The sequence below is a fragment of the Palaemon carinicauda genome, chromosome 22 (assembly GCF_036898095.1).
Source record: "Palaemon carinicauda isolate YSFRI2023 chromosome 22, ASM3689809v2, whole genome shotgun sequence".
NCBI classification, from domain to species: domain Eukaryota; kingdom Metazoa; phylum Arthropoda; class Malacostraca; order Decapoda; family Palaemonidae; genus Palaemon; species Palaemon carinicauda.
In genome coordinates this window covers 39,846,027-39,867,019 of record NC_090746.1, presented here as the reverse complement: position 1 = coordinate 39,867,019, position 20,993 = coordinate 39,846,027, and the positions used below count along the sequence as shown (strand labels likewise).

Sequence of the window (20,993 nt, the reverse complement as noted above, 5' to 3'; positions counted from 1 at the left end):
CGTCCGGCTGCCCTGCCCGCTGTCGCTAGACCCCGGTAGAGTATGTTTGTGTTGTACCAGCGACCATCGCCACTCCTCCTAACAACGAGGAATCATGGCGTGGTTAGGTCGACAATTCGAGACGTGTGAGGTGTCTGGTATGTTTTTAGGTGTTGGAATAGCTGTGTTTGTGTGTGTATTAGTCATATATATATACAGTGATGCCTCAGGATACGAAATTAATCCGTTCAGGATGCGGTTTCGTATCCTGATATTTTCGTATCCTGAGTCGCGTTTTACATGTAAATAGCCTAATCCGTTCCAAGCCTTATAAAAAGTCACCTTTTCTTTCATAAACACGCTAAACTGTAGTAATAAACATGCAATGCAGCCATTTCTATCATTCAATAATTAACACAACCTGTTAAAAACAGCCTAATCCATTCCAGAAACCACTATGAGATTATTCAATAATGTAGTTATAGCCAAGTTATCCCCCCCAAGCCCAAAGAAAATGGTCCGTTTTCTTTACTACTGTATAAAAGTTACGGTACTGTATGTACGTAAAGCATTTAGATCAGTGAAGGTGTATTGTTACCTGTACGTACACCTAAATTAATGATTGATACCTGTACACTCTGAAAAAAAGGTTACAGTTAATTAGTGTAACAAAAAAGTTGAAACTTACCTTCTGATTGAGACGATGTCCGATAGCGAAGTCGCGGCAGAGGAGGATGGCATAAGGCAGAAAACGTAACAAGTGACAGACTACGTACAGTAATTTACACACTTAACACAATAACACTTAAACTTTACGAAATAAAAAAATGACAGAAATAATTAACACTTAACATTACGTATGGAAAACTTTAAAATGAAAGAAAAAATTACTTTAACACTTAACGGTAACATAAAACTTAAAATTGAATTTTTTTTTTTTTTTGCTTTTTTATAACTTTACGTTTTTCTTATTTTCTAAATCTTTTCTACTTCTTCATCACTTTCTTTTTTCTGTTTCTTTTCTTTACTTTCACCTTCTACTTCTTCATCACTTTCTTTTTTCTGTTTCTTTTCTTTACTTTCACCTTCTAATTCTTCATCCCTTCCTCTTTTCTGTTTCTTTTCTTCACTTTCACCTTCGTCTTGGCCTACTAATACCGCTGGCCTCTTTAATAAGAAACTATCCATTGAAGCTTGTTTCTGCCTACTTTTCAACACATTTCTAAAATGCGTTAGGCAAACGTCATTGCAGTGTTCAAGCGCACAGTTGGTATAAACTTTTTCTGGATGTTCCTTTTCGACGTAGTCTGCCATTTTATGGAAACATGCAAGAATTTCCTTGATGTCTGCCGTTTTCAAAGGTGCAACATCCTCCTCATCACCGCTAGAGAACTGCTCTTGAACATCACTCACTTGCATCGTCTCCAACTCCTTCAAGTCGTCCGTCGTCAACTCCTCGTGGTGCTCCTCGATAAGTTCATCGATATCTTCCGCGCTAACTTCCAGCCCCATGGACGTACCAAGATGTACGATGTCAGCCACCTCAGACTGCTGAATTGGTTCAGGATCGTCAACGATCTCGGCTTCTCCTCCAGGCTTCCCGAACTCCTCGAAGTCTCGTGCAGAGACAGCATCAGGCCACAGCTTCCTCCAAGATGAGTTTAGGGTACGCCTCGAAACTTCCTGCCAAGCGAGATCGATGAGTTTGAGGCATATCACGATGTTGAAGTGATCTTTCCAAAATTCACGCAGAGTGAGGTTTGTACTCTCTGTGACTTGGAAACATCTCTTGAAGAGATGCTTCGTGTACAATTTTTTAAAATTAGAAATAACTTGCTGGTCCATGGGCTGGAGGAGAGGGGTGGTGTTAGACGGTAGATACAGGACCTTTATGAAGGAATACTCGGCCAGAAGATATTCCTCGAGGCCAGGAGGGTGAGCTGGAGCATTGTCCAACACCAGCAGACATTTCATAGGGAGGCGCTTTTCTTCCAAATATTTTCGGACAGTCGGACCGAAGCAGACATTCACCCAATCAATGAACAGTTGCCTCGTTACCCAGGCTTTTGCATTCGCCTTCCACATCACGGGAAGGTTCTCCTTAATGACTTTGTGGGCTTTGAAGGCTCGGGGATTTTCTGAATGGTACACCAGCAGGGGCTTTATCTTGCAGTCCCCACTGGCGTTTGCACAAAAAGCAAGGGTAAGCCTGTCCTTCATAGGCTTATGTCCGGGTAGCCTCTTCTCCTCCGCCGTGATGAACGTCCGGCGAGGCATTTTCTTCCAGAAAAGCCCAGTTTCGTCGCAATTGAAAACTTGCTGCGAACTGCAGCCTTCCTGCAGAGTCAACTCGAACGTTTTAACAAAGGCTTCGGCGGCCTTCGTGTCCGAGCTGGCTGCCTCCCCATGCCATAGCACTGAATGGATGCCAGTCCTTTTCTTGAACTTCTCGAACCACCCACGAGAAGCCTTGAACTCTGGGGGTTCCTGCTGGGATGTTCCTTCTCCTGCTCCTTCTTCGGCCTGAGCACGCACGAGATCACCGAAAATGGCGGAGGCCTTCTGGCAAATTGTAGTCTCAGTGATGGTGTCTCCTGAGATCTCTTTGTCCTTGATCCACACAAGAAGCAGCCTCTCCATCTCGTCATGCACGTGCGTTCTCTTGTTGGAGAAAATAGTGACGCCCTTAGAAGGTGTTGCTGCTTTGATGGCCGCCTTCTGCTTCAGGATGGTGCCTATCATAGACGGATTCCGGCCATACTCCTTGGCGATCGCACTTAAATGCATGCCAGACTCGTACTTTTTAACGATTTCAAGTTTCGTCTCCATCGAGAGCATCGTCTTCTTCTTCTTTCCTTCGGCAACATTCTTGGGACCCATGGCTACAGTAATACGTAATATAATACACTACGTAACGTTATATACAGTCTATGTATAGTAAACACTAATACAGTACAGTGCACAGTAACGAATGTTTATTAACGATAACACGTGGCGTACGAATGTACTGTATATTAACACTAAGTCAAACAAGCGAAAGCACACAATGTCTGTTAACGATACCGCAGTCGGAACGAAAAGAGAGAGAGAGAGATGAACGCCCGTGCGTAGGCAAGCTGGGATAGTTGCCGACCAATAGGAAAGCAGGATCTTATGGCGTCAGCTAGCGTCTGAGTAGGGAGATAACCAATGGGTGAGCGGAAGGCTGTAAGTGAGTCTACCCAAGTTCAAAGTCAGGCGGCGCGCGCTTTTTAAAATTACTCTCGGCGAAGAGTTGGGATCTCGTAAGGTTTTCGTATCCTGAAATTTTATCCGTATCCTGGGGCATAAAAATCTTCGAATCACTTTTCGCATCCTGAATTTTTCGTAAGCAGAAACTTTCGTATCCAGAGGTATCACTGTATATATATATATATATGTATATATATGTATATATATATATATGTATATATATGTATATATATATATATATATGTATATATGTATATATATGTATATATAAATGTATATATATATATGTATGTATATACAGTATATATATATATATATATATAAATAAATAATGTATATGTATGTATATGTATATATATATATGTATATATATAGTGTATATATATATATATATATATGTATATGATAAATTTCTTCGTGGCTGAGTGGCATGGTCACTGGCATACAGGTATCCTGGACCAAGGTTCAAATCCCGGCCGGTCTGATACTATAGTCTTTGAGTGATTTCGCCTGGGGCTTTGATTCCGAGGTCGTTAGGAGAATCCAGACTTTAATGTATTAATATATATGGCTTATTTAAAATATATATGTATATATATATATATATATATTTCGGCTCAGGCCATGTCGTCCTGATGGAAGGTTCGTTTCAGTAGCTTCCTAGGGTATATTTGACTACAGTGATATTCCCAGAGAATTTAACTAAAGGTCTCCAGAATTCTAACTCCTGGCACGAATATCCTTAAAGTTTCCTTTTCGGATATCGCATAATATCAAGGGACATATTCTTGACACGCCACATAGCAATCTGCACCCCGCATAGCATTTACGCTTCGAAGGGGAAAAGTGGCAAAATAAAAGAGGAGCCGTTACAAACTTCTCCTCCTCCGTTACTGTTTGAGTACTCAGATGGCACTGCGATTTTCGGCCATATTTATTCCTTTCTCAGTAGCTCGTCAGCTCGGTGATTTTTCCCAGTGCTCTTTCGGTATTTTGGATTAATATACAATCTACAGCGTCTTCTGTCTCTGGAGAGTCGAGTATTTGATTTTTATATTGTATAAATTTAGCTCTGGCCGTAAAGTAAAGCCTTAACTCGAAATAAATTATGTTTTTGGCAGAGCTATTGCCTGGACCGGAGGCGCCTTCGGCGCTGTCGTTCGTAACGCATGTGTTATTTAGTTAGCCAGAACGACTTTCCCGGTATATAACTGAAATAATCATATTTAGCTATGTAGTCTTCATTGCTAGGAATTATTTATATTATGACGATAATATTCTTTAGTTTTGGCGATTTAGTTAGCCGATCTTGTTGACACTAGGCTTCCTAGCCTAGGCATTTTAGATTACTTTCATGCATGATATAATAGGCATTCCTAGTGTTATTAGTTTTAAATGAAGATATTAGGCAATTTATACATGTAAGATAAATGAATTGCATATAAAATTTCCTCTTCCAAGATAGTATATGTAAGAGCTTCGATGAGTTAGGTAGTCGATCTCACTGTCACTAGGCTAATAGCCTAGTGGCTTTAGTATACAGTACTTTCATACAATCTCCCCGGGTACCCTTATAAATAAGGTAATCCCTTCTTCCCTCTGAGTGTAGCCTATGGCTGCGATCCTAGCTGATCTTGCCTCGAATTGTGATTCTGGTAAGGTTAGGCTAGGGTTTTTCTGCCCCTCTACCAAGCCATTGTTGATGAACTTTGGGTTTGGGTCAGAACCTCAGAGTACCTGTCGTGTGCTGGAAGCTATCCATTTCGGTGAATGTACTCCCCCATTGGACTTAGTTGGTTGGCATAGGAGGCCTTGCCCCCTAGATTGCACTTGGAGGGGTCATGGAATCCCCTTCTCCCTGTGGTCTAGCGACTAGTCCTGTGCCTGCAGACCCTAAGCTAAAGAATAGTGATTATTCTTTGGCCTAGGATAGCGCAAGCATGGAACTCTGTTTCTCTAATGTTAGGGGACGGCTTGCTGATGCTGTTCCCCTTCCTATATCGGCAGACCCTAGGCTCAAGCATGTACTCTCCTTATACCTAGGATGACACTGATACTGAAACAGAGTTTCTTTTGGATGTGTTAGGGATGGCATACCGCCGGTTCCTCTCACACCTTATACAGCACCCTTTTCCCCGTCCCATTCTGTCCTTTGGTGTTGGCCTAGCCATCACATCTCTGTGTCCGCTGTCCTACAATTCCACCGGTTGCCGGCAGGTTGTAGGGCTGGCTTGGTCCTTCGCCTGTATGGCCTAGTTGTTCAACTTCCCTTGACGACACGATGTTCTGGGATAGCTGTTTCGCCAGGTCTAGTTTCCGGCAGGGGACCCATTTGCCTTTGAGTGTTCTCCAGTCCTCCCTTGGGCTGCCTTTTCGCTGCCTTTGCCTGACTGATACCGGTATAGCAGTGGAGGAGTGGAAGCTTGTTCATGATATGTTCTCCCCTTCCACGAGAACCCTCGTTCAGGAGGAAGGTAGTGGTTCAGTGGCTAGTGCCGCCACCCTCATCACTCTTCACTCCCTTCTTTATCTCTCTCTCTCTAATGGCTAGTGCCGCCAACTACTCGGCGGCTGCCGGCTACTAACCTTGCCGGCAAGATGCAGACTAGGCTTGTAGTCCGGCAGATTTTGATTCACTGTCACATCTGATTCTGCCGGCGACAGCCGCAGTGTCTGTACTTGGTCACTACCTAGTCACATTGAATGATGGCTAGGATGGCGTGCCTTCAGTCGGTGACCCGCCGGCAAGCCGCCGGCAATCCAGTAGGTCGCCGACAAGTCGGCAAACTGCCGGCTATACATATATTATGAATTTTTGTGCCAGTGAATTAAGTCTAGTACTAGCCTTGCCGACAACATGCCAGCAGTAACTGCTGTATATGGATATACAATAGCCAGTACTTCTATAGTATAGAACATACTGCAGGCAGAAAACTATAATATATAATTATACAGCAGTAAAAGTTTTCCAACATACTCTGTGCATCCACGAGCAGTCTATTGTTGAGACCTAATAGAATTGGGAAAGGAATTCCCTTTTCTTTACACTGATTGTTGATCAGTCTTATTAATCCCCATTATTAACTCCCTGGAAGTAGGTGTTGCTTACACTACTCTATCCTTCTGGGTTAAAATCTTCCATTGGGTCTCATAGAGATTACCCTAGAATTAATAATGAGGAAGGTCACAGCAATTGGCTGGGTGGGAATCACATGTATGTCTTTCCTTTTTCTTTTCCAGGTTACCTATCCTAAGCTATATGCAATAAAACGAAATGGAAATTGTTATTATAATGATTATTATAACATTTATTAGTCTAGTGAAATAGACTATAATATACTCATTTTATTTTCCTCTCTTTACAGGAGGACAACGTCAAGTGTGACAGTGTGTTCTGCAGCGTGCGCCGCAAGAACTTCTATGGCCATAAGGAGTGTAGGACACACTCCAAGTGTTCCATCACTAAGGGATCTCTAAAATACTGGGACCCACAGGTATGTACAGTGTGCAAGGACCTGTTGAATGAGGCCTTTGAAAATCCCAAGACAGCAGAGTCAAGGGATGTAGGTCGGGAGAAACTACGCAAATGGGTTCGTGGTTTTCAAAAGAATTCCACGGGGCCTTACCTCCCTAGCGAGAGTATGAGAGCCCTGCTATTCCCCAAAGCATCTGCGGATGCTATCATTCCTCAACCTCACCCTTAGATCCCTTGCACCCAGCTATCTGTCAACACGGATGTCTCGGATGCGATGCAGGACATCCATCTAGATGAGAGGATGTCAGAGATGTCTGAGGACACCGAAAAGGACCTTCTGGCTGAAGGTCGAGAAGAGGAGTCAACGATGGCTCCTGAGACGGAAGAGGAGGAGGTCGAAACAATCTGTTTCATCGGTTCCTGCCTCAGATCCTGTACCTTCTACATCTTCCGCTCCTCAGCCTACGAAGTCGAATGACGCTGGCTGCCATCAAAGCTATGATGGAGATATACAACAAAAAGATCGAGCCGAGGGGAGATGAACTGAAGAAGGAGATTCTTCGTATAACGCTTCCCCGTGGGTCTCAACGGAGACTTAATGTTAAGGAACTTCCCTTGTGTTCCGAGGTTAATTCGTGGAGGCATGCCAAGTACATGCCCATAAATAATGGTAAGATCTTTATCTCAGAAAAGCTGGGAGCTGTCCCTGTTGAGGACGTTCAGTTCTGGCCCAGCTTTGAGTCCTATCCGGACTGCTTTGTTCGTCTGAAGACGGAACCAGTTTCCAAGGAGGAAACAGAGCATAAGGAGGTCATAGTGTTTGACCATTCGAAGGCTCAGGCTTTGTTTACTACCAGCCTGAAGGACAAGGGCTTCACCAATTCTAAGGTGCCGGCCCTGAGCAAGAAGCATCCCTCTTTTTTTGCTCCCACAACTATGGTTTTCCCCTTTGCGGAGAAATCATTCAGGGCAGTGGTTAAGGTAGTGAAAGCAGGGAAATCTTGCCCTACACTAGAAGAGTGTAGGCCCCTCTCCCTGTACTTACCAGCAGATGCCAAGGACTGGAAGGACATTCAGTTAACCTTTTCAGTCGGCAAGTTGGAGGCTGACATCGCTGGACGTCAGTTCAATGAGAACCTCCCCAAATTATTTGAGTTTCTCTTACGTAGAGAACAGGATACAAAGGAGAGGCTTGCTGCCTCTCTGTCCCTACAAGTGTCCATGGAGGCAATGGCCAGTAAGCAGAGAACCCCAGACATGTTCATGGTCTTGGCCAAAACACATTTGGCAACCCTAACGAAGGACTTCTACAGCTTTGTTAAAGCAAGAAGGGCTTGCAGAGAGTTTGTGTTTGCTTCGGCTGCGGTCAAACACGAGCCCAGGAAGTTGATATCTTCCAACATCTGGATTAAAGATCTGTTTCCGAACGATCTGGTTAAAGAAATTGTTGACAAGGCCACCACGGAGAATAGAAATCTTCTCAAGAAGTGGGGCATGTCAGCAAGAAGAAAGTCTTCTCCGGATGAGGGTCGCCAACCAAAGAGAAAGACAAAAAGGCCAAGAGTGCCAACTCGCCCTGCTAAACAACAACTTCCCATGACCATGCCACCACAGATGGTGGCACAACCCCAACCTACCTACCAGTTGGTACCCCAGCCAGTGGTGTCTCAGTCACCAGCCTTTACCCCTGCCTATGAGAGGCAGACCACTACCTTTCACCCTAGAAGTAGAGGCTCAGGTAGAGATTCCTCTAGACATCCCTCTAGAGGAAGAGGAGGTAGGGGAGCAAGCGCTCGAGGAGGCAAGCCCTCCGGAAACCAGGAGCAATGAGATGCTTCCGGTAGGAAGAAGACTCCGACTCTTCCGAGATCGCTGGATCTTAGATCCCTGGGCCCACAGCCTAATCAAGAATGGACTAGGCTGGAGCTGGAAGACAGCTCCACCAACATTTCCTCATTTCTTCCAACACTCCATCCCCGTTCTGGAAGAATACGTCAAAGAGCTCTTGAGCAAACAGGTGATCAAGAGGGCAAAGTCCATCAAATTCCAAGGAAGGCTATTTGGTGTTCCCAAGAAGGACTCAGACAAACTCTCAGTCATTCTGTATTTGTCTCCTCTCAACAAGTTTATTGACAACAAGAAGTTCAAGATGCTAACCCTTCAACACATAAGGGCCTTTCTGCCCAAGAGGGCATAACCAGTCTCCATAGACATGGCGGACGCTTATTGCCATATTCCGAAAGTACACTTTCAAAGCCATGCCCCTTGGGCTAAACATAGCCCAAAGGATCTTCACGAAGCTTGCAGAAGCAGTCGTTCAACAACTACGCCTACAAGGTGTCCAAGTGGTGTCATACCTGGACGATTGGCTGGTGTGGGCAGCACAGGAAGCGCAATGCTCGCAAGCATCCAAGAAGGTGAATCTAGTTCCTGGAACATCTAGGATTCAAAATCAACACCAAAAAGTCTCGACTATCTCCAGCTCTGAGGTTCCAATGGCTAGGTATACATTGGGACTTACAGTCACATCGCCTCTCCATTCCGTTAAAGAAGAGGATAGAGATAGCAGGATCTGTCAAGAGACTCCTAAAATCCAGCTGGATTTCAAGACGCCAACAGGAAAGAGTGCTGGGCTCCCTCCAGTTTGCTTCAGTGACAGACCCGGTGCTAAGAGCACAGCTAAAAGATGCATCAGGTCTGGAGAAGATACGCATCAAACGCTCGAAGAGATCTAAGAAGACCACTACCGATTCGGCTACGATCACTTCTCAAGCCATGGTCGGAGGTCAGAAAGCTCAAGAGGTCAAAACCTCTACAGCCGCCTCCACCCTCAGTTGTCATCCATACAGACACATCATTGGAAGGATGGGGGTCACTCCCATCAGCGCAGAACTCAAGGAATTGATCCTCTCTGTTCAGGACTTTTCACATCAAAATTTTGGAGGCCATGGTAGTCTTTCTCACATTGAAGAAATTGTTCCCTCGCCCTTCAGTCCATATTAGATTGATTTTGGACAGCGAAGTGGTGGTAAGATGTCTGAATCGTCAAGGCTCAAGATCGCCTCAACTCAACCAAGTGATGTTGGCCATCTTCCGACTAGCGGAAAAGAAGAGATGGCACTTATCAGCAGTTCACCTTCAAGGATTCCGCAATGTGACAACGGACGCTCTATCCAGGGTAGCTCCGATAGAGTCAGAATGGTCCCTAGATGCAAAATCATTCTCCTTCATCTTGCATCAAGTCCCAGAACTGCAGATCGACCTCTTTGCAACGAGCGACAAGAAACTTCCTCGATACGTGGCCCCGTAAGAGGACCCTCGAGCGGATGCAGTGGACGCCATGTCCTTGGACTGGAACAGATGGACCAGGATTTACCTGTTCCCTCCACCCAACCTTCTGTTAAAGGTCCTCAACAAGATGAGATCCTTTCAAGGAACAGCAGCCCTAGTGGCTCCCAAGTGGCCCCAGAGTAACTGGTTCCCCCTGATTCTGGAATTACAGCCGAGGCTAATTCCTCTGCCGGACCCAGTTCTGTCTCAACAAGTTCAGAAGCCGACTGTCTTCGCTTCATTACAGAAAACCCGAGACTTTCATCTCATGATTTTCTCTCCCTAGCAGTAAAGGAAAGGTTTGGGATCTCGAGAGAAAGTATTGACTTCTTGGAGGAATATAAGTCAAAATCTACCAAAAGGCAATATGAGTCATCTTGGAAGAAATGGGTGGCTTTTGTCAAGGCAAGGAATCCAAAGGAAATCTCGACGGATTTCTGTTTGTCTTTATTCACCTTCATACACAAGGTTTAGCAGCCAACACGATAACTACGTGTAAATCTGCCTTGACAAGGCCTCTACTGTATACCTTCCAGATAGACTTGTCCAACAAAATTTTTTATAAAATCCCTAAGGCCTGTGCCAGACTCAGACCTGCAGCACCTCCAAGGCCCATCTCATGGTCTCTTGATAAGGTGCTACTCTTTGCCTCAGGTTTGGACAATGAGGCTTGCTCTTTGAAAGATTTGACTCAGAAAGTTATTTTCTTGTTTGCTCTAGCCTCGAGGGCTAGAGTAGTGAAATAGTGGCCTTGTCTAGGGAAGAAAGCCATATCCTATTTACTGAAATGGGTGAGCTAAATCTCTTTCCCGACCCAACGTTTCTTGCTAACAATGAACTACCCACTAAGAGGTGGGGTCCCTGGAGAATCTACCCTCTGAAGGAAGATGTCTCGCTGTGTCCAGTGGAGTGTCTAAAGGTCTATCTTCGCAGAACTCCAGACTTCAGGGGAGGACAGCTTTTTAAAGGAGAAACATCGGGTTCAAATCTATCACTAAAACAACTAAGGGCGAAGATCACCTACTTTATTCGCAGAGCGGATCCTGACAATACACCCACAGGTCATGATCCTAGGAAGATTGCTTCATTAAATTTCTTCCAGCTTATGGACTTCGAGAGTCTTCGCTCGTTCACTGGATGGAAGTCATCCAGGGTGTTCTTTAAACACTACGCAAAGCAAGTGCAGGAGTTGAAGCGTTTCATGGTAGCAGCAGGTAGTGTGCTAAAACCTGTCGCTTAGTGCTGCAAGGAACAGTGAGTTATATGGGACTGTAATTCTAAGGGTGTACATGTTGGCACGTTGTAGTGCAACATGGTAGTGAAGTGTCATCATGGTGACATTATGGACTGTTCCAATATACTATGGTGATATAACATGGACTGAACACTGGTGCCATGTGTTTTCTTACACAAGTGTAAATGGATAGATTCTCAAAAAGACATTAAAATTTCTAAAACAGAATTTTCATGTGAGGTGGCAAAGTTTTATTTTCAGATAAAACAAGAATTTCTGATTTAATTTATCTTGTCTATGTTATTGAAATGATTTTCATTTGCATTTTTACATTGTTGTAAATGTATGCTAAACTCTATTTTATTGCTTAACAATATAAGATTAATGGTTTTTGTGTGTTTATTTCGCCCTATAACATTTTCTAATAAATCTATATGAGAGCATTTCTTTAAAAACCCCTTTTCTGCATGAAGAAATTGAACAAAAGTAATATCTTTCTTCCTACATTTATACAAACCTTTCTAGCTAGATGCAACTTGTTACAATACTTGACACAAACTTTGGCTATGGACATACAGTGAGGCCTGCATGTCTCTTTTGAATGCTAGGTGGGTTACATATAATATGCAACTTCGAGACTTTTTCCGAGTCTAGTTCGACTCTTCCCTGTAGGGGGCAGGAAGCACTAACATAGGATATGATTAGCAGAAATGACATATAACGGTAAGGTCATAGGTCTCTCAGGTCTAAAAGACCATGGAGAGATTGCGAAAGGCACAACTGGGAAATCCACGATACATTAATCCTCTGGTAAACTTCCATCAGGACGACATGGCCTGAGCCCAAATAACGGATTTTGAGCAAAGCGAAAAATCTATTATGGGTAAGATAGCCATGTCGTCCTGATGGACCTGCCCTCCTTTCTATGAAAGGCCTTGGCAGACTCCCTCCCGATATCACTGTATCTAAAAGTACGCGCTTAACGCTACAAAGGAATAAAGATGGCCGATGATCGCAGCGCCATCTGAGTACTCAAACAGTAACTTAGGAGGATAATTTTGTAACGGCTCCTCTTTTATTTTGCCACTTTTCCCCTTCGAAGCGTAAACGCTATGCGGGGTGCAGATTGCTATGTGGCGTGTCAAGAATACGTCCCCTGATATTATGCGATATCCTAAAAGGAAACTTTAAGGATATTCGTGCCAGGAGTTAGAATTCTGGAGACCTTTAGTTAAATTCTCTGGGAATATCACTGTAGTCAAATATACCATAGGAAGCTACTGAAGGGAACCTTCCATCAGGACAACATGGCTATCTCACCCTAAAATAGATTTTCTGTTATATATATATATATATATATATATATATATATATATATATATATATATATATATATATATATATATATATATATATAAAACGGACGCGAAAAATCTATTTTTGGGTGAGATAGCCATGACGTCCTGATGGAAGGTTCCTTCAGTAGCTTCCTAAGGGTATATATGACTACAGTAGATATTCCCAGAAAATTAACTAAAGGTTTCACAGAATTCTAACTTCTGGCGCGAGTACCCATAAGGTTTCCCTTTAGGATATCATATAATAACAGGGGACGTATGCTTGACACGCCACATAGCTATCTGCACCCCATATAGCGTTTACGCTTCGAAGGGGAAGTGTGGCAAGTTATGGGAGGAGCCTTTACAAAACTCTCCTACTCCGTTACTGTTACGGTACTCGGAGACATCATATCCGGTCGCCATATTGGCCGCCAAAGCGTAACAGTAACAGAGGAGGAGAGTTTTGTAACGGCTCCTCCCATAACTTGCCACAATTCCCCCTCGAAGCGTAAACGCTATGTGGGGTGCAGATAGCTATGTGGCGTGTCAAGCATACTTCCCCTGTTATTATTTGATATCCTAAAGGGAAGCCTTATGAGTACTCGTGCCAGAAGTTAGAATTCTGTGAAACCTTCAATTAAATCTCTGGGAATATCTACTGAAGTCATATATACCCTTAGGAAGCTACTGAAGGAACCTTCCATCAGGCCACCATGGCCATCTCACCCAAAAATAGATTTTTCGCTTCGCTCAAAATCCGTTTTATATATATATATATATATATATATATATATATATATATATATATCATTTTATATATATATATATATGTATACATATGTATACATATGTATATATACATACATACATACATAAATATATATATATATATATATATATATATATATTTGTATATATATATATATATACATATATATGTATACATATGTATACATATGTATATATACATACATACATACATACATATATATATATATATATATATATATATATATATATATATATATATATTTGTATATATGTATATATATATATATATATATATATATATATATATATATATATATATATATATATATATATTTGGGCTCAAGCCATGACATCCTGATGGAAGGTTCCTTCAGTAGCTTCCTGAGGGTATATATGACTACAGTAGATATTCCCAGAGAATTAAACTAAATGTTTCACAGAATTTTAACTTCTGGCGCGAGTACCCTAAAGGTTTATCTTTAGGATATCGTATATCAACAGGGAATGTATGCTTGACACGCCACATGGCTATCTGCACCCCACATAGCGTTTACGCTTCGAGGGGGATAAGGTGGCAAGTTATAGGAGGAGCCGTTGCAAAGTTATCCTCCGTTGTTACTGTTACTGTACCTCGCAACATAAACAAACAGCAGCCATAGCTGTCCGCCATCTTGACTGACATCACGTCCGCCCGCTTCATTCCTATCTCTGTAGTGTCCTGCGTAGCTTGTTTTTCCCAGTGTTCGCTATTTTGTTGCATCATGTCGCAATCTTCAGCCTCGCCTTCTTCTGGAAAGTTGAGTACCATGTTCTTGTATTGTTTAAATAAGCTCTGGCCGTAAAGTAACGATTTTTTTATTCTTAAATCTTATGTTTAGTGGCGGAGCTGTGCCTCAACCGGAGGCGTCATGTTTCGACGCTGTTGTTGGTCTCGCATGCTTTATTTAGTTAGCCAGAACAACATTCCCGGTCTAATAACTAATTAAATTATCATTAGTTATTTAGTCTTCATTACTAGGAATTAGTTATATTATGCCGTTAGTATTCTATGGCGATCTGCGTTAGCCGTATCCTATGCTAGCCTACTAGCCTAACCCTAGGCTCAACGCCTAAGTGTTCATGTTTAATTCCTGTATGATATAATAAGTGTTCCTAGTGTTATTTTACAAAATGAAGATTTAGGCCTTTATTCATACAAGATTCAGTGATTGCACATGTGCCTTTTTGCCTTCTAGGGACCATAGAAGGGGTTTTGGTGGTCTTACCATTGACACACTTGCCCCTAACCTAACGTTGGGGCCCCTGTATGCTTCCTTACCTCCCCAGTTACCTTATTCAAGGTAATCTACTCCCTCTGTGGTAGCCTAGGCTACATCCTAGCCCTCTTTACCTTGAGTAGCATTCGGGTAGGTTAGGCTAGGATTGTTCTTTCCTTCTCCTCGCCATTGTTCATGACTTGAGTTGGGACAGAACCCCAGAGTACTAGTCGTTCACCCCAGCTCACCTTAGGAGAACGTTTTTCTCCTTCTGGTCCTTGCTGGAGGCTGAAGGTGGAAGGGCTCTGCCCTTCCCCCTAGTCTGCACTTGGTTGAGTCACGACCCTTCCTCCCTGTAGCCTAGCGACATGTCCTACCCCTGTCTTGCCTAGTCTGGGAGAATGGTTCTCCTAGCTTAGTTTGGACAGTCAGTGGGATTCTGTTTCTTTATAGTTTGGGACAGGACACTAGTGCTGTACCTAAGCTGTGCTAACCTACCCTAGGTTGGAGAGCGTTCTCTCCCCCCCTAGATAGGCTTGCCTACAAACAGATTCCCTTCTCTTGGGAGTGTAAGGGGGTGCTACTTCTCCCCCCCATCACTCCCTCTCAGGACCCTTTCCCCTCCCCCTCTATCCCTTTGTGTTGGCTTGCCATCACACCCCTGTCCGCCGTCCTACAACTCCACCGCTTGCCGGCGGGTTGTGGGATCGGTTGGGTCCTTCTGCTAGGTAGTCCGTAGTGCTACACTTCCCACACATAGTTGAAATAGGCTTATTGAGAAAGTCTTTCAAGATTTTCGGTGATCAATCTATTCTGAAGAAGTGTTTTAATTCTTTCATTTTACCTTGTTTTGAGTATTGTTCTCCCGTCTGGTCTTCAGCTGCTGATTCTCATCTTAATTTGTTGGACAGAAACTTACGGTCTATTAAATTTCTTATTCCTGATCTAGATATTAATCTCTGGCACCGTCGTTCAATTAGTTCATTATGCATGTTGCATAAGATTTTTCATAACTCTGACCATCCTTTAAATTCAGATCTCCCTGGACAATTCTATCGTGTTCGTAATACTAGGCAGGCAGTTAATTCTAATAGCCAGGCCTTCTCCATCATGAGGCTCAATACTACGCAGTACTCTAGAAGTTTTATTCCAGCTAGTTGAATCAGCAGAACTTCAAAAGTTCAAAGTTGGAGCAAATGCATTTTTGTTGACCAGGCGGACATGAGTCTTTTTATAGTTTATTTATGACATATTTGTTTTTGATGTTGTTAATAGTTTATATGTGACATGTCTGTTTTGATGTTGTTACTTTTTTTAGAATGATTTATTGTTAATTTGTTCTCTTCATTTATTTATTTCCTTATTTCCTTTCCTCACTGGGCTATTTTTCCCTGTTGGAGCCCCTGCGCTTATAGCATCTTGCTTTTCCAACTAGGGTTGTAGCTTGGATAGTAATAATAATAATAATATGGGACAGTTTCGGTGGTCGGCCTGCCGGCGGAAGACCTCCCTTCTTGAGTGTTCTACGGCCCTCCCTTGGGCTGCCACAGGCATCATAGCCGTCTGCCGGCTCTCTGCCGCCGGATGAAAGGCGTATCCTCCCCTTTCATCTGAACACTCCTTCCGGAGGAAGACTAGATTGGGTACCGGGTATTACCCTTCCTTCTCTTCCCTCCTTGCCTATATCTCTTTCTATCTTGGTGTCGGTCCACTGCCGCCTCTGTCCTGCCAGCGCTAGCCGCCGGCATCTTCGGTAAACCTACCTGTCCCATTAAATGATGTCAAGTGTCAGTCTACCATTGCCGGTTACCTGCCGACTGCCAACTGCCATTATCTGAAGTGTTATTCCTTCTCTCTGCCACTTAGAATGTAAGCGGCGATGGGTTCATCTTCGGTGGAGTTTTGCCGGCGCTAGACGGGCCTCCGGCTCGCCGTCAGACTGCCGGCGCTACTAGTCTTGGCTTTACAGTGGACAGTCACCCCTCTCGCCTGCCGGCCCCGTGCCGGCAGCCATTATCATGCAGCTATGTATAATAGCCGGTACTCCTCTGGTATATCTATACCATAGAACGAAGACTATTGTGTATAGTTGTACAGTAAAACATTTCCAGCATATTCTGTGCATCCTTGTGCAGTCTCTTGCCGGGACCTAAATCTACAAAGGGGCTTAGCTTATCCCCTTTTTCTATTATAAACTAAATGATTTCAGCTTTCCCCCTCTCTGTAATTGATTCCCCAGCGGAAGCCTAAGCTTGGCTCAGCCGAACCGGATGTTCTTCCTCTTCTGGGACCCTTATCGGTCCTATGGAATTAATTATGGTGTGAGGTCGCGGCAATTGGCTGGGCGGGAACCACAAATATGTCTTTCCTACCTCCTTTCTAGCTTATCTATCCTAAGCTTATATACAAATGGAATCTTATATATATAATAAGTTGCTAACTTAATCCTAATCTAAGATTACTGTAAGTCATGTGGTATTGACTTCCATGTACTCATTGTCTCTTACTTTTACAGGAGGAGTACGTGAAGTGTGAGAGTGCCTTCTGCGGTGTTCGTCGCCCTGACTTTTATGGTCATCCCGCGTGCCGGACCCACGCCGGATGTGCAACCAAGAAGGGTAACCTTCGGCATTGGGATCCGCAGACCCGTTCCGTCTGCAAAGGCCTTCTCAATGAGGCGTTTGAGAACCCTCCATCCGCGGAGGCTCGAGACAACGCCCGAGAGAAACTGCGCAAGTGGGTGCGCGGTTTTCAGAAAAACGCCACAGAGCCTTATCTCCCTAGCGAGAAGATGAGGGCCTTACTCTTCCCTAAGGCATCTGCAGATGCCGTGATCTCCAAGGATGAGATCCCTGTTGTTCAACTAACGGTCGAACCGGACGTTGCTGCCGCTCTCCAAAGCTGTCATATTGACGAGGTGGAGAGAATGTCGGATGTGTCCGAAAATACTGAAAGGACCCTCATGGCCGTGGGTCAAGAAGAAGAAGAGGATCAGGTAGAGTTCCCTGATTCTGAGGGTGAGATCAGCCATGCACCTTCTGTGGCTTCTGTTGTGGTTGAGGAGCCAGTTCCCTCTACGTTAGATGCAGCTGCTGCTTCGATACCGGCGGTACCGGGCATCCAGGATACCATTCAGGCTCTGGTGGCATTCCTGAATGAGAAGTTCTGCGAAGGTCATGAGAACCTTAAGAGGGAACTCATCGGCGTTAAGAAGCAGCCGAAGGAGATCTCCGTCAAGGATCTTCCTGCTTGCTCAGTGACAAATCACTGGAGGCATGCCAAACACATGCCGATAACGACTGGCCGCATCTTTATTAACGCCAAATTAGGTGCCGTCCCCCTTGAAGAGGTGGAGTTCTACCCTAATTTCGAAGCCTACCCGGACTGTTACATCAAGCTCAAGTCCGAACCAGTCTCCAAGGAGGAGACTGAGCCTAAGGAAGTGATTGTGTTTGAACACTCCAAGGCTATGCTGGCTGACTCCCTCAAGAGTAAAGGCTTCACCAACTCTAAAATGCCAGCACTGAGCGAGAAACATCAGTCTTTTCTTGCTCCTCCCACCATGATCTTTCCCTTTGCGGAAAAGGCCTTAAATGTTGTCCTGAAGGCGGTGGAAGAAGGGAAGCCCTGCCCTACATTAGAGGAGTGTAGGCCTATCTTCCGCGCCTTACCCTCTGACAATAAAAGCTGGAAGGACATCCAACTTATTTTCACGATTAGAAAGTTGGAACTTGACGTCGCTGGACGTCAGTTTAACGAAAATCTCCCCAAGCTGAATGACCACCTTTTGCGTCGGGAGCAGGACACCAAGGAGAGACTGGCCGCTTCTCTGTCGCTTCAAGTACAACTCGAAGCAATGGCCGGGGACGTTCAGGTCCCGGGCTACTACATGGTTCTCGCCAAAACCCACCTTGCTACCTTGCTGAAAGACCTACATAACTTCATCAAGGCACGGAGAGCCTGTAGAGAGTTCGTGTTCGCCGATGCAGCCGTGAAACACGAACCCCAGAAACTGATCTCTTCTAACACATCTGGGGAAAATACCTCTTCCCAACAGATTTGGTGGAAGAGATTGTGGACAAGGCCGCCACTGAGAACCGGAACCTTCTCAACAAGTGGGCCATGTCCCGAAAGAGGAAGTCCACTCAGGATGAAGGTCCGCAACCTAAGAGGAAATCCAACAAGCCTAGACCCCAACAGCGTCAAGCCAAACACCAGTTTCCGGCTCCCGGTACTCCCCAGATAGTGGCCCAGCCGCAGCAGACCTTTCAGCTGGTCCCTCAACCGGTGGTGTCCCAATCACCAGTCTTCACTCCTGCCTACGAAAGACAGTCCACTACCTTTCGTCCCAGAGGTAGAGGCTCCGGCAGAGACTCCTCTCGTCGTCCTTCCAGAGGCAGAGGAGGAAGGGGAGCAGGTGGCCGAGGTGGTAAACCCTCGGGAAACCAGAAGCAATGAAGTGCTTCCGGTGGGAGGAAGACTCCACCACTTTCAGGATCGTTGGACCTTGGATCATTGGGCACACAGCATCATCAAGAAGGGACTAGGGTGGAGTTGGATAAAACCACCTCCAATCTTCCACCAATTCTTCCAACCCTCAACCCCCATCCTAGAAGAATATGTCCTAGAACTCTTGAACAAGAAGGTGATCAAGAGGGTAAAGTCCACCAGGTTCCAGGGAAGACTGTTTTGTGTTCCCAAAAAAGACTCAGACAAACTCAGAGTCATTCTCGACTTGTCCCCTCTCAACAAGTTCATTGCGAACAACAAATTCAAGATGCTGACTCTTCAACATATAAGAGCCCTACTGCCTCTCAAGGCTTACACGGTCTCAATAGACCTGGCGGATGCCTATTGGCACATTCCAATGAATCACCAAGCTTCCTCCTACCTAGGATTCAAGCCTCAAAGAAGACAGTATGCCTTCAGGGCCATGCTCTTCGGGCTCAACGTGGCTCCAAGAATCTTCACGAAGCTCGCAGACACGATCGTCCACCAGCTACGCCTTCAAGGCGTCCAGGTGATGGCTTACCTAGACGATTGGCTGGTCTGGGCGACATCGTCAGAAGGATGCTTGCGTGTCTGCAGAAAGGTGACCCAATTCCTGGAACATCTGGGTTTCAAAATCAACACCAAGAAGTCTCGCCTGTCTCCAGCTCAGAAGTTTCAATGGTTGGGAATCCATTGGAATCTTCAGTCACACCGTCTTTCCATCCCTCTGAAGAAAAGGAAGGAAATAGCCGGATCTGTCAAAAGAAATCTCAAATCCAAATGGATTTCAAGACGACAGCAGGAGAGGGTACTCGGTTCCCTACAGTTCGCCTCAGTGACAGACCCAGTGCTACGAGCACAGCTAAAGGATGCTTCGGGAGTCTGGAGACGAAACGCATCCATCGTTCGAAGAGATCTCAAGAGACCCCCACCAAACAGGCTTCGCTCACTCCTCAAGCCGTGGTCGGAAGCAAGGAACCTGAAAAGATCTGTTCCTCTTCAATCACCACCTCCATCGATCAGCTTCCACACGGATGCCTCGCTAGAAGGATGGGGGGGTCACTGCCACCAGCGACAAGTTCAAGGAACGTGGTCTCCCCTGTTCAAGACTTTTCACAACATCTTGGAGGCCATGGCAGTTCTTCTAACTCTGAAGAAACTATCCCCTCGTCCTTCGATCCACATCCGTCTAATTCTGGACAACTCCGTGGTGGTCAGAAGTCTCAACCGTCAGGGCTCAAGATCGCCACACCTCAACCAAGTGTGGTTACCCATCTTCCGCCTGGAGGACAGGAAGAAATGGCACTTGTCCGCAGTACAACTACAAGGATTCCGCAACGTGACTGCGGACGCTCTATCGAGGACAAGCCCCATAGAGTCGGAATGGTCCCTAGACACAAGATCATTCTCCTTCATCTTGCATCAAGTCCCGGAACTGCAGATCACCTCTTTGCGACGAACGACAACAATCAACTTCCTCTGTACGTGGCCCCATACGAGGACCCCAAAGCGGAAGCAGTGGACGCCATGTCCCTGGACTGGAACAGATGGTCCAAGATTTACCTGTTCCCTCCACCCAATCTTCTGCTGAAAGTCCTCTCCAAACTGAGAACCTTCAAGGGAACCGCAGCCCTAGTGGCTCCCAAGTGGCCCAGGAGCAACTGGTTCCCCCTAGTCCTGTAGCTACAGCCCAAGCTGATCCCTCTGCCAGGCCCAGTTCTCTCCCAGCAGGTGCAGAAGTCGACTGTCTTCGATTCATCAAAGAAAGTCCGAGACCTTCATCTCGTGATTTTCTCTCCCTAGCCGCGAAGAAAAGGTTTGGAATCTCGAAGAAAAGTTTAGACTTCATAGAGGAATACAAAATGAAGTCTACCGGAAGGCAATAT

The 20,993-nt window shown here is 44.9% G+C and overlaps 1 protein-coding gene across 1 annotated transcript in view; it reads right to left on the bottom strand.

The window, feature by feature from the left end:
- The window catches only part of TBC1D16 (TBC1 domain family member 16), a 496,458-nt gene that overhangs the window by 183,414 nt on the left and 292,051 nt on the right, over positions 1-20,993 (bottom strand). The gene's annotated exons all lie outside the window — the stretch shown is intronic.